Source organism: Xyrauchen texanus, chromosome 28, assembly GCF_025860055.1.
Source record: "Xyrauchen texanus isolate HMW12.3.18 chromosome 28, RBS_HiC_50CHRs, whole genome shotgun sequence".
Taxonomy (NCBI): Eukaryota; Metazoa; Chordata; class Actinopteri; order Cypriniformes; family Catostomidae; genus Xyrauchen; species Xyrauchen texanus.
This window is the reverse complement of record NC_068303.1, coordinates 7145826-7159914: the sequence shown is the minus strand read 5'-3', so window position 1 is coordinate 7159914 and position 14089 is coordinate 7145826. Positions and strand designations below refer to the sequence as shown.

At 35.1% G+C, this 14089-nt stretch overlaps 1 non-coding gene across 1 annotated transcript; it reads right to left on the bottom strand.

The window, feature by feature from the left end:
- Positions 1-1279: 1279 nt before the first annotated feature.
- trnal-cag (transfer RNA leucine (anticodon CAG)) lies at positions 1280-1362 on the bottom strand. The gene has a single exon. It is a non-coding gene; the product is annotated as a tRNA-Leu (tRNA).
- Between the last annotated feature and the right edge of the window lie 12727 nt (positions 1363-14089).

The following is a 14089-nucleotide window of genomic DNA, read 5'->3' as shown; positions in this document are numbered from 1 at the left end:
GAAAAACTGGAATGCAAAATTAAAACCACCTAGTGAAATTACAAAAAGTGTCCCTCAAAAAAATGTTGAAACATTCAAAAATCGACACAATCCAATCTAACATTTGGCAATGTGACACAAATATCCATTCCTGAAATAATAAACATGTTCAAACCTTCCCAAAGAATCTCCCAAAAAACATTCAGACAATTTGACAACTATGTGTGTTATTTTTCCCTCTTTCCTCACAAATCTTCACCTGCAACATTATGGAAACACCTCAAGTATAACATTAATCCTGTAAATGTTCACATTAATCCAATCATTTAGAAAGATAACACCTTCCAGTCTCAAGTAAAGCTCTGCTGTCTCTGAAATGATGTGTCACAGAGGTGAGCACCTTAGGGACATCTATCTTATTTACAGAAGACTAGCAATGGGATTTAATGATTAACCAAATGGGATATCATCTCCTTGAAATCATGTGCTGGTTTTGCTGCTTGGCTGTAGACTCAATCAAGCCAAGCATTAGCATTTTGGTCAAAAACATGTAGAATTTACAACTAGATCATTCATTTCCATTAAAATGTTTGGACATTTTTTGGAAAGTATGTATGTAAAGTCAATGTTTTATCCAAAAATGTCAATTCTGTTAATCAAACTCATTTTGTTCCAAACCCATTTGACTTTTTTTTCACCCTTGTGTGGAACACAAACAGAGATGTTAGACAGATTATTAGCTTCTGTCACCATTCACTTTCTTTGCATCTTTATTCCATTCAATGAAAGTGAATGGTGACTGGGGCTAAAATTCTGCCATGTGCTTTCTACAGAAGAAAGTCAAACAGGTTTCAAACAAAATGGAAGAGAGTAAATTATGAATTTTGATCAAAGTAAATGTTCATTTTTGGGTGAACTATCCCTTTAACAGTTTTGTTGCATATTATTATTAGGCTATTTTTGAAGTAACTGTTTTATAATTAATTGTTACAATTGATACATTGATGGCAAAGCCCCATTTTCAGCTTATATTACTCCAGAAAACACTGTTACTGTATCTCAATGCTAGTCCATTTGTGCACTATACACTCAAAAAAAAGGTTATTTGGCAAACTTGATTCAGTCGTTGACAGTGGTTCGCTGTGTTTGAAATGAGTTTTCTTAACATAAAGCCGCAGTATGTTATTTTTCGGTGCTAAAATACTTTCTCCTATCCCAGCTTAATATGCAGGGAACACTATAAGTAAGATATTCATATGTTCATTTTCTCAAAATTAACTGTTGGGGGAAAAAAAGTTATTGTCAGAAGTGGGATTCGAACCCACGCCTCCAGAGGAGACTGCGACCTGAACGCAGCGCCTTAGACCGCTCGGCCATCCTGACTGTTACCAAAACATTACTTTGGAATAAATAGATGCATATAATTATTGTTGTTTATCAATAATGTTGCATTCTTATGTGTGGAATATATATTACATCTCTAAACGGAATAAACATGACATTATTCGTTAGGATGATTTATTGGGAAATAGGCGGGGTTAGGATATCTGCGGCCTCCCAGGAACAAACTGAGACCCCTTTGAACAACGGGCAAAACACTTAATTCAAAAATCTGATATTAACTAATGTGATTATCACATTTCAAAAGAATATGATTTAATTAAACAAATGCGTCCTTCAAAGTGAAAACATGGCACGCGGGGCTTGTTTATATTGTAATATGTTGTAGATTATTGTAGGAGTGCACATTTTATTTCCCTTATCTGTTTGAAGGAGCTGCTGGAAGCATTGAAGAGTCCCCAATGTATCTCAGCCTTAAAGTTAAATGTTCTGCACTATGAACAGGGGCGTCGGACTGGGGGGGTAAAGGGTACCGAGTACCCAGGGCCCGAGGCAGGGGGGGCCCCTTAGAAGTCAGTTTTCTATACATACATATTTGGTACAGGGGCCCAGCAAGATGGTTTGTACCCAGGGCCCAAAATTTGGTGCTACGCCCCTGACTATGAATTCAAACTTTTTTTATTTATTTATTTTATTTTATAAGTTTTTCCTTGGTTATTGGTATTTTGGTTTCATCATAAAGTGCATCTGGAATTTAATTATATTTGGACTCTTGTAGCCTCTGGCCTTTCCCATCACAGGAAGAAAAGTCCATTAAAAACATGTAATATAGGCTACCTATTTTAAAAACTATTGGCAGATTAATTGCCTTTCTTTCAACACATTATCACATCAGTGAAATCAAATATTGTTCGACCTCTAATTTGTATTTATTTATATAATGGTACATAAACCCATTTTTACGTGATATATATGTGGAAAACATGTCTTGAGTATTTTATACTTGCATATAAACTTGATTTTAGAAACTCTGCAGCAGCCCGTTCATCTCTAATATTGTGTTTTTATGTGTATAAATGATATGTGAACATTGACAGTGCAATCTCTGTATGGGATAGGCCTATGTGATTGGTATCATATTCCTGAAATATCTACTGTAAAATACGTGTATGGAGCTAAAATTATGACTTAAGTATTTGAGTGATGGGTTGTTCGTGAACAAGTCGGCTCTAAGAGCAGGCTCTTGTGAGTGAATGTTGGGAGTCGGCTCACATATCAAAAGAGTCAAATCTATTTATAAAATATTTTAAACAATTAAAAAAAAAAGAAAAAATGGAAAGGAAAGACAATTTTTTTAAAAATAAACAAGACAGCCTCGATGGCATATGCGGCCAACAAATATGACCTTCGGAGGAGGCATCCTTCCGAGACACATGGGATACACACATAGCAGCCAAGGAGAGATAGGAAGGATAACTGTAAAAACAACAGCTGAAAAGTGGGAAATGTGTCGAAAGCATTTGGATGTATTTTAATAATGTAGACATCGTTAGAGCACAGTGTATAATTTGCCAAAACAAAATCTCATATAAAGCCGGTTACGCACAACCTAAACCGGCATGCAATCTGTGCACCCTAATAATTTAATTAGAATTGTTTTAACACCAATTATAGTCAAACTATCGCAAACTGTTTGAATTGAGAAAATACAAAAAATATTTTTTAAAGAGCCGTTTAGGAGCTCTTTTTGGTGAGCTGAGCTGTCCTACCCGCTCAGGATGTGCTACCGGTAGTTCAAGCTGTCATATTGTCTGACAAAATGTGCTTCTTTCTCAGAATGAGCTACTATTTATATTAAAAACCGCCTTAATAAATGATGTAAAAACTGGGGTAGCATAGTCTGTCAGCAAGAGACACCCCATCAGAATGTACTACCGCCTTAATAAATGATGTAAAAACAGGGGTAGCACATCCTGTCAGCTTGAGACACCCCATCAGAATGAACTACCGCCTTAATAAATGATGTAAAAACAGGGGTAGCACATCCTGTCAGCTTGAGACTACCGCCTTAATAAATGATGTAAAAACTGGGGTAGCACAACCTGTCAGCTTGAGACTACCGCCTTAATAAATGATGTAAAAACAGGGGTAGCACATTCTGTCAGCTTGGAAGTCAGCTGGAGCACCCCTATTTCAGGAGTGGTGTTCGGAGATGGCTAGGTTGGCAGCTTTTGAGGAAGGGGCATCCAGAAGACTGGGGAGTTTAGAAATGGGGCAAATAATGCCTATTTTGGAGGGCTGTCAGGGAGGGAAAGTGGAGAGAGAGAGGTGTAGTGGATGTGTGTGATTATATATATTTATTTTTTTGTGTCTATACTTATGTGACCAAATATGTTTAAATATTGATTCTGTTTATTAATGTTTTAATGTTCTTGTTTAATAGATTAAATCAATAAAAACATGTTAATCACAAAAAACAAACAAACGTCCAGAGATGTAACAAAGAGCAACCCAATAATAAAGTAGTGAAACAACAGATAAAATGCTATAATTTGCAATGGGTGCAATTATATTGTATCGGCAGCTCCTCTGCAGTCGTGACATCAGGGATGCAAGATAAGTGTTCCCACCTTGAACACAAATTGCACTGCACCTATAAAGAGTCAAGTGAATTAAATCAACAATACATCAAATCAAGTTTATACTGTGAACATGGTGAATCTATGTGTCATTTACCATGGTAAAGCTGTCAGAGATGCCTTTGCATGGGTTAATGTTGTTACAGGCTGTGCAGAAGGGATTAACCTTACCTTGTGGGATAAAGAGATGGGTATTTACCAAAAATACTTTATCAATACGATCCACTTTATCAATACATTGTGCTTGGTTATGGAACCTTGATAATAAAGAAACATTAGCAATGCCAAGTATATGCTGATAAACAATGCAAAAAGGAATTTTACAGACCATCATACCAGTCTTCACAAATTACTTTAAAAGGCAATTGTGAATTTAACTGCAAATAATCTTACCGCTATGCTCAATTAATGTGCATGCTATAGAATTTCTGGCCATTTCCACAGATTTTGGATCCGTCTGAACATTGAGAGCTGTTCCTGTTTGTAGGTAATCCTCTGCAAACTAACAAAAAAAAGTTAATCAAGAACATTATTATACATAATGTAAAACAAACCTTTGCCGAATTTTAAATAATTTGTTTCCCTACTTTTAAAACTAAGACTCCACAGCTGCTCCCATCCATCTGTTGCTCATGCTGTAAACTGTGTGTAGTCCAAGTCACAACCATCAGATTGTGACTAAGCATGTTTAGGAAATTTCTTTAAAAAAAAGAAAAACACCTTTCAAAGCAAATATTTGATATTTGATAGCACAGGTAAATTATGATAGACACCTATAAATTATTTTACGGCTTAAGAAAAGTAAATCTTAAAGATGCAATAATTCTTCTGCCTCAGTAACTGTTTAGGTTTTACTGACCAATATGAAAGTGGTCTTGGACTTATACTAACACCTATTATTACATGGCAGTCTGGAATCCTCAATTCTGATTTGTCAATGGCAATCTAGTGGTCTGATATCTCCTTGTAACACCTCCTTGTTCTCGCCTGAGAAAGAATAATCAGACCGGTCACCCGGGTACTGCAAGCCATTTTTACTGCTTCTTGGATCTTTGCATTCTCTACAAGTAAGCTAATAAAAATATTTTCAACACAAATTAATGTGTCATGTGCATTTATTAATTAATTTGTCAAGTAGTCTTGTAACAGGCTCAAAAATGAAGTGTAATGGTCATTTTCATAAAATTAACAGCAACAAAACGACATGAATCAGAGGTGGATTCAAGCAGTTCAACTACGTATTTGTTCTCGCATAATTTCAACGCAGATCAATATTTCATGAACATGTATTTGTTTATTTGCAAGTAGTCGTGTAAAACGCGGAATAATTAAGAGTCAGACGGCCATTTTTACGAAATAAACACAAACAGAACTCCGACACAAACCTGAGGCAGATATACTTTAAGCTGTTCAGCGATTTATTTATTTTAACATAATTACATAATTTCAACGCAAATCAATATTTTCTGTCCATGTATTCATTTATTTGGTTAGTAGCTGTGTAATAAGCAGGATTAAGCACAGATAGCAGATTGTTATCACATAATAAACCCAGCCGGGCCTGTACATTATCCCTTACAAAGTGTGGGTGGAGCATCACACAAAAATAGTTTTGGTTGGTTGGTGTCACTTTAGAACTGCTCTATTCACTGTCAGCCATGATTACTACATTAGTGTCAGTGATTTGTTTTCTTAAAGGTGTGCTAAGTATTTTTTTTTCACTGCACTGGCCAGTAAAACAACCATAAAATTATTTGGTGCACTCTTAAATTGATCAAAAGATTAAAATTAAGAAACTTTTTAATGTGAGCAATGACCTCCAGTTTCTATGTATCTTCCTTTTGTGAGCATCTTCTTTTCCTTGTGGATCTATAATGATGATCATCTTCTCTGACAACTTGAGAATCTGAAACAAACATTTACGAAACATAAATAAACATAACATGTATAGTTGTACAACGTATAATAAAATCATGATCAATTATGTACTTAAAAAAAAAATAGTTGAAGTTAAATAACAGTTTACCATCAACAGCAGTGACATACAGATTACCACAGAAAAAAAAACCTCCATCCCTTCGTAAAACAAAAGTAATTAAATTAATTTATATTTTGCTTCACAAAATACACAATGAGCTTTACAAAGAGTAGTGCCATGCAAACCACTTATAGGAGGCCAAAGTCAAAAGTGGCAAGGACAGAAAAAAATCTGAAGATCTAGAACGGTTGAAGTTAACATGTTAACAAATGCAATTAAATGTTTAACATTTCAATGTTTTAATGCTGTTAATGCATTCATTCAATTTGACATTACAGTTTTATTCTGTTCTCTGTGATTTCATAAAAACTGATCAGAACCTTCAAGAGCAGATTCGAACTGATAAGATTTAAAGTGCAATTCTCTCTCTCTCCCTGCCTCTCACTTTCTCTCACACACCCACACCCCAGAAAGACAGTCCCAAGTGGAGCACACATTCATTACTACATAAAGGAGAAAGACCCTCTTTAGAAAAAGACCCTGGTTTTTTTTGTGAGATGAGTAAAGAGCATTATACTTTGTTATCAGTGTTACCCACACAAACTGCCAAATTTAATGATTACACACAGGCTGTTATTTAGTTTTTACTAGCATTACATTTTAAAACTTAATCATATTGAAATATCTTAATCGTTTGACAGTCCTAATAAGAAGATGAGTCACTCTTACCACAAAGAATCCAATGATCTCCGGTGTTGAATGGACACAACCAAACATCATCATCTGGGATGGCCATCTAAGAAAGATAAGACATTTAACCACTTGTGTCAGCCGATACATTTTAAAGGTACTCAATGTCAGGATTTATAACCTTTTGTACAACTCGAAATCGACCCTGAAATAGTGCAGTAGAAACAACAGAGGACAGAAGAAACACTTTGGCCTGTGTAAAACAAACAAACATTTTTTTCTCCACAATTTCTTTACATAAACATTTCCCAAGTATTATATTACAGAAATTAAGTAATAAAACAAATGTATCCTTATAGTTACCTTCATTCTCTTTTTAAGTGTATATAGGTAACTATCAATTACCTGTTTTAAAAAGCAGAGAATTACTGTCACAATGAAAAAAACAAAAAACAAATATCATGTGCAAAACTATCCTTGTTTAAACTTTTGTTCCTACCTCATCTGATAGCCAGTTACTCCCTTGCAAAGTTTGCAAGGAAGAATCGTACAACTTGTACGGACCCACTACAGCTTCTATTCTACCAACAGCCTTCTTTGACCAGATGAGCTGAACTATTTAAAATAAAAACACATTTGAAACCTCAAAATAATTAGTCATAATATGAAGTTCTTTCATATCTTTTGAATTGATTCAACCACTACATTTTTTCACCTCTCTCCTCAAGGTCCTTAGCTATAGCTTCACTTTTGATTGTATTAATGCTGCTTCTCTTTCCTCTTCCTTTTTTCCCATCCAAAAGAATGATGTGGTTCTTGCTGTCAGTTGTCTCCTTTCCTGATTTCTGAATTTCAGTTGTCTCCTTTCCTGCTTTCTGAATTTCAGTTGTCTCCTTTCCTGCTTTTTGAATTCCTGATGTCTCCTTTCCTGCTTTCTGAATTTCAGTTGTCTCCTTTCCTGCTTTCTGAATTGCTGTTGTCTCCTTTCCTGCTTTCTGAATTCCTGATGTCTCCTTTCCTGCTTTCTGAATTCCTGATGTCTCCTTTCCTGCTTTCTGAATTTCAGTTGTCTCCTTTCCTGCTTTCTGAATTGCTGTTGTCTCCTTTCCTGCTTTCTGAATTCCTGATGTCTCCTTTCCTGCTTTCTGAATTGCTGTTGTCTCCTTTCTTGATTTCTGAATTCCTGATGTCTCCTTTCCTGCTTTCTGAATCTCTGTTGTCTTTTTCTTTACTCTCTCTTTCCATTTCTGGGGTAGAATTTCTTCTCTCTTCTCTCCCTCCAATTCCACTGTTTTTGACTTATCTTCTAGTGTCACCTGGTCAACTTCAAACCCTATGGCTTTCCCTTTCACTGAATTTGACTGACACCTTTCCAATTCACTGTACTTCTCATCCAGTCTCACCTGGTCAACATGCAACTCAAGTTGGCCTTGCACTGCTTGCTGCTGTCCATCTAACGTTTCTTTTGTGTCCCCTTTTTTGTGTCCTTCCTTGTATGGTTTTAGAAGGTTTAAACTGTATGTGGTTTTTAAAATTAGTCCTTCCTGATTTGTTAGTTCAACCTTCTTCCCTGTGATAGTGGAAATGGAGTAGGGCCCAGAAAAGTCTGGCTGGAGTCTACCCCCCTTCCGTCCTTTTTTTCGTGCATTAAACTGTAAAACCTTGTCACCAACATTGAAAGTGATGTTCTTGTATTTTTTTTGCAAGCGTTTTACATAGGCCTCCTGTTGCTTTGTCTGGGATTTAACTATATTTTCACTTGCCCTTTCTTTGACAAGTTCTATTTGTTCTGCTCTGTTTTGAACAAATGATTCAGTAGTGTGGGGGAGAACAATGTGTGACAGCTAAAAGGTAAACAAATAAAAAATAAATAAATACATTAGACACACAATAATGTAAACTGCTCTCTAAAATGTTAGTTTCAGGAATATTACAATACTTTAACTATTTCAATGGGTTATATACAACATTTTCCATTAGTTTCTCCCCATGGATAGTAGTTTATTTTATGTGCATAAAAAACACTGACACTTGTTTAGTTTTTTTGCTGTTGTGCTTCTAAAATGCCCAAGTTGACACTCACTTCACATGTGAAGAAACAGGGTTCTGAGCACTAAGCAGCCTTCTCACAAAGCACTAGCTGGTCAAGTTATCTACACACATCATGATCATCATGATTACAACGTAATTTAAACTGAACATAAAAATAAGACTTACTGGCAATTCTTCTGGGACTTCAGAAGGAAATCTTGCTTCTCTTGCATACATCAAGAAGAAGGGACTGTATTTAGTAGTTGTTTGGATTTTTGAACGCAATGAAAACAGAGTTGCATCAAGAAAAACATCCCAATTATTCTGATGTTCATTAACAAGTTTTCTGAGGGCCCTGAAATGGATTGTGAATACCAGAGGAACCATTATTTGTACAATTTATGACATATAATAAAAAATTATGTAAACATTTTATTACAGACTTTAAGCTAGAAAAGTACATTTTCCAAAACCCTTGTCTGAAATTTAAAGAAGTGTTAAAAAAGCCTTGCAGTTCCATAGAACAGTAGTTCTCAAACTTTTCAGGTACCACCTTTAATCAAATCAGAGTTCCCAAGTACCACCATATCACCATCTCTTTGAGTGCAAGGTTAAGGACATACACCAACACAACATACTCCAGATTTTGATTTAATATCAATATAAACACCACAACTGTTACATTTAGAAGTTTTGTAAACCAATTAATTCACATTATTGTGTAAACCATTTCAAATTTTGCAATCCAATTTAAACACTAATATCCAATTAATAAATATTTATACATTTGAAGCTTTTTAGTCAACATGAGGGCATAATCATGAGCCAAAACATTGACCACTATGGTCATAATATTATGGTCATCCAACACCACATTAACAGCAGGGTGCGATGCGCTGTGTGTTGTGACACATTCCTACGTGACTTGTGCCACAGATGATCTTATGTCAGTTTGGACCAGACGGGATAACCTTTGTTGCCCTCACTCAACAATGAGCCTTAGTCACCCAACACCCTGTCACCAGTTTGTGGTTTGTCCCTCCTCGGACCACTGTCGGTAGGTACACACCACTGCTGAACAGGGTAGGGTTGTACCAGCTCTGCGCAAGTTATCACGTAAATCAGGATATAAAGTTCACACTAAGGCTTAGTAACTACTAGTTAGTTTGTAACCAAGTCAGTGCTTAATTTGGTTGCACCACCTGTTCTTAAGGCAAGACTTAACTAGTAGGTCATAAACTCTCCGTAAAGTGATGCGTAGTTGCATAATATGATGTTTACCTGAATTTATCCAATAAGCAGCCTTTAAATTTGTACACAGAAGTATTAAAAAGCTGTGCATTTAAGTTTTTATCTCATTACGGTTGATGTTCAAACCTTGTAACCCGTAACTGTCAGCTGTAATAAATTAAATCCCCATTAAAATACAATACATAATAAAAGTACATTTGATTAATAGTATATTTGCCCTGTGTAAATAATAAATAAGAACTGTATCTAAAATAAATACGGGGTGATAAATAAATACTAGAAAATACAGGCTGAAAAAATTTATTCAAAATAAATATCTTGTATATTTCGTATATGTTGAAGGCACGGAGCGACACATCCTGAAAACGGCACTGTTAGAATGGTTTCATGCTGAAGGGCCGCTTAAAAGTGACACACACTTTTTTTTTTTAGTGGCCTTTTATTGCACAAGGTGCACCTGTGTAATGATCACGCTATTTATTTAGCTTCATGATATGCCACACCTGTCAGGTGGATGGATTATCTTGGCAAAGAAGATTCTCCCAAATGCTCACTAACAGGGATGTAAACAAATTTGTGCACAAAAGTTCAGAGAAATAAGCTTTTTGTCCATATGGAAAATACATTGTAAATCTGGGATCTTTTATTTCAGCTCATGAAACCTGGGATATTTTATTTTTGTTCAGTGTAAATGGCCAGACTTGATATGCTAGTCTTTCTTAGTTACTTTACCTTTTTATGTTGTCATTTGTTTTTTCATCCAACCCATTTGTTTGGGGATGGTATGCAGCCGTCACACTCCTTTTTATTTGCAGCAGGTCACACAGGCAGCTGTTTATCTGAAAAGAAAGAATCTATGAATTCTGACTTTAATCATGTTCATTTATGCATTTGTCAGATGCTTTAATCAAAAGTGACTTACAATCTATTCAAGGTATACATTTTATAAATTTCATGCAATCCCTGGGACCCAAACCAATGATCCCAGAATTGCTAGCACCCTGCTCTATTTTATGAGCTACCAATCATGTGTTGATAGGTCACTGATATGCAGAGAGAATTAGGCACTATAATAGTTCTTGTATTTTGACTCACCTCATTAACAAACTCTCTGCCTTGATCAGATAAAATCCTGACTGGGCAACCGTGTCTGTAAATTACAGAACACAGGTGCCTTGAAATTTCCACAGCAGATTTGGATTTCAAAGGGAAAGCTTCTACCCACTTTGAGAAATAATCAGTGATTGTTAATATGTACACATGTCCATCAACTGTTTTGGGCAGTGGCCCTGTCAAATCAATTCCTAGCAATTCCCAGACTGAGGAGACCTAAAATAAATTAATGGCAAGCAGAAAATAATATTTATCTTTAAGTTCTCAAATCACAAATCTGTATATTTAAAATAAAGTAAATACATTAGCAACTCAAGGGCATACATACCTGAATACTCTCCAGCTCACTGTCTACTATAAGTGGTTTTCCCACCCTTTGGCATTTGTCACATTCACTCACCTAGAAAATAGACAATTATTGACCATAAAAGAAATTTAGTAAACTCTACAACAATTACCCATATTTATATGTTCAACAATATGACAGACTACAACTTTTGCCCAGATATGATTGGTCAGTAACACTTAGGTGGTCTTAGAAAAAGCTCATTTGCATTTGTGATAGATTAAAACAATAAACCACAAGATCAGTGATGATACCATGGGTAAGTGACATTCTTAGGCAAAATGCTGAGCTTATTGCTTTTATAACACAACAGCAGTATGACAAGACACTGTCTAGTTACATATTTTTAATAATGATCAGAAAAAAAATAATTATTCTGCTCAGTATTTCCTTACCTCTGTTCCTACAAGAGGACCCCCAGCAACTACACATTTTGTATGTGTCCCCCCTCCCCCCATGCCAATTTCCCTACATAGCAAGCGAAAAACAGTATGTGAAAAAAGTACTATGTCCGAATTCAACGTGTTAAACTTTAAGGAAAATTACTTAGTTCACCTTTAAAATAGAATGTGCAGTCACAGATGTGCATTTATTATATTTAATAATATTGCACCTTTCTGATTTTTTGCACTTCTGGTTGGATGCAAACTGCATTTCGTTGTCTTTGTACTTGTACTCTACACAATTACAATAAAGTTGAATCTAATCTAATCTAATCTAATCTATAGTCATTTTCAGATATAAAATACATAATCAGATAATACAGTCTGAACTCTTTGTTTTATAATAGGTAATTACCCATTTCTCAATGTCCACTGTCATCCCTGGCCAATAATATCTGGCACACAGTGCATTTCTCGTTTTGAATATTCCACTGTGGCCTCCAATAGGGATGCCGTGGAACTCTTCAAACAACATTCTGCAGTCCTCCTTGCTCTTTACTGCTTTTCTTCTTCCGTAGTGTAGCATTCCATCTGCAACCATAAATTAAAATACCTAAATTATATGAGAGATGTACCTAATTTAATCCACTTTTGGTACAAAACTACTGACATACTAACCAGTGACTCTGAACTTTGCTGCAAACCGCTTCAAATTTTGCCGTTCTGACTTGCTGTACTGTGCAGGGAACTTGTTTAAAGTGAGTAGATTGAGAACTTCTCCATATCTTTCCTCCATGATTACAGTGCTGTAAAGAGTAAAAGATTCAGGAGTAGAATTGTCTTACAAGTTATCTTTTCAACAAGTAAAAGAAGCATAGCCAAACAAATTAAAGGTGCACCAAGTAACTGGTTCTTCTTCATCCAGTGATCTTAGAAGCCTAACAGTGTGGGTGCATTACGTTTTTTGAAGACTTGATCTGGCCTGGTAGTGCTCATGGATGTACTTGTGGCACAAAGTAAAATAACAGTATAAATCATTTTAAAACACTCATAAAATACCATTAATTTCATCATCTGTAACACTTTAGCAATTAGCAAAAATATAAAAAATATATATATATATTTTTATATACATTTTAAAAGTGCACCTTTAACATAACTCTGTGTTAAATAATATGCAGATTAACCCCATAGGTGCTGTTAGAAACTCAACTAATCATAACAACAATGCTAGATATACACTGATAGGCTTAATGCACAAAATCTTTGTTGTTGTCCCACTTGTTTACAATTAATCTCATGTTACAATTACTGTCTGATAGTCTTAAAACATTGCAAACATCTGACATATAGCTAATTGATATTGGCACTAATAACTTTAAATCACATTTGCAATATTTAATACTTAAAATGTATTTTAAGAAAATGGAATGTGTACAATGTGTACTGTGAAAAGCGCAATACAAATACATTTGACTTGACATTGACAGACGCATATCCAATTTTTGTCCCACTTGTTTACATTCACTTAAGACATATAACCGTTTGTTATACGGTATTACATTAATATTAATACATTAATACCCCGCAAAAAGATGGAAACTAACCTGTCTTTAGCGATTCACTAACCACATACAGAATATTAATGTATATAACGTGCGCACAAAGCATGAAAAAATTATTCTAGCGATTTCTACACATACTAGCCAATTTCATACATTACGCTAGCATAAACACGTGTTTTTTAATGATGTCTTGTCAGTTACACAACTCTACAAGTTATTTGTGCTAAATAAAGTTCCATTTGAGTAGATTTCAGATATCGTTCTAGAGTATTTATAAAATATATATTTAGATACCGTATCCGAACACACGTATGCTTCAGTGATGTAAAGGTGCTCTTTAACCGTCAAATTCCTACCGCGTATATTTTTATCACAGACAATACAGATTCATTGTTGAGAGATTTTTTTATTTTTTTTACAATAAAATATTATATATAATTGTATTATTATTCAGCAAGATTTTACTTACATCTTTTCACCCAAACTCGTAATTTTTAAGGCAAGGTAGCTCAAAATTATGGGCGTGTCTTCAGATATGCTAGAAAACGTATTGCGCATGCGCAGTGCATGTTGGTAGCACATTCTGAGAGGTAGGACAGATTGTCAGAACACCTGTTCACTGAAAAGAGCCGGAATGACCAACACTAGTATTTGAAGCATAAAAGCATGTTGAATTGCTTTAATCGAAAAAATTAAATCCATTGTATTTACAGTGCTTGCATTTTGGGAGGCTGGATTTTAACAAAGTTGTATTTTTAAGCATTGAATATTTC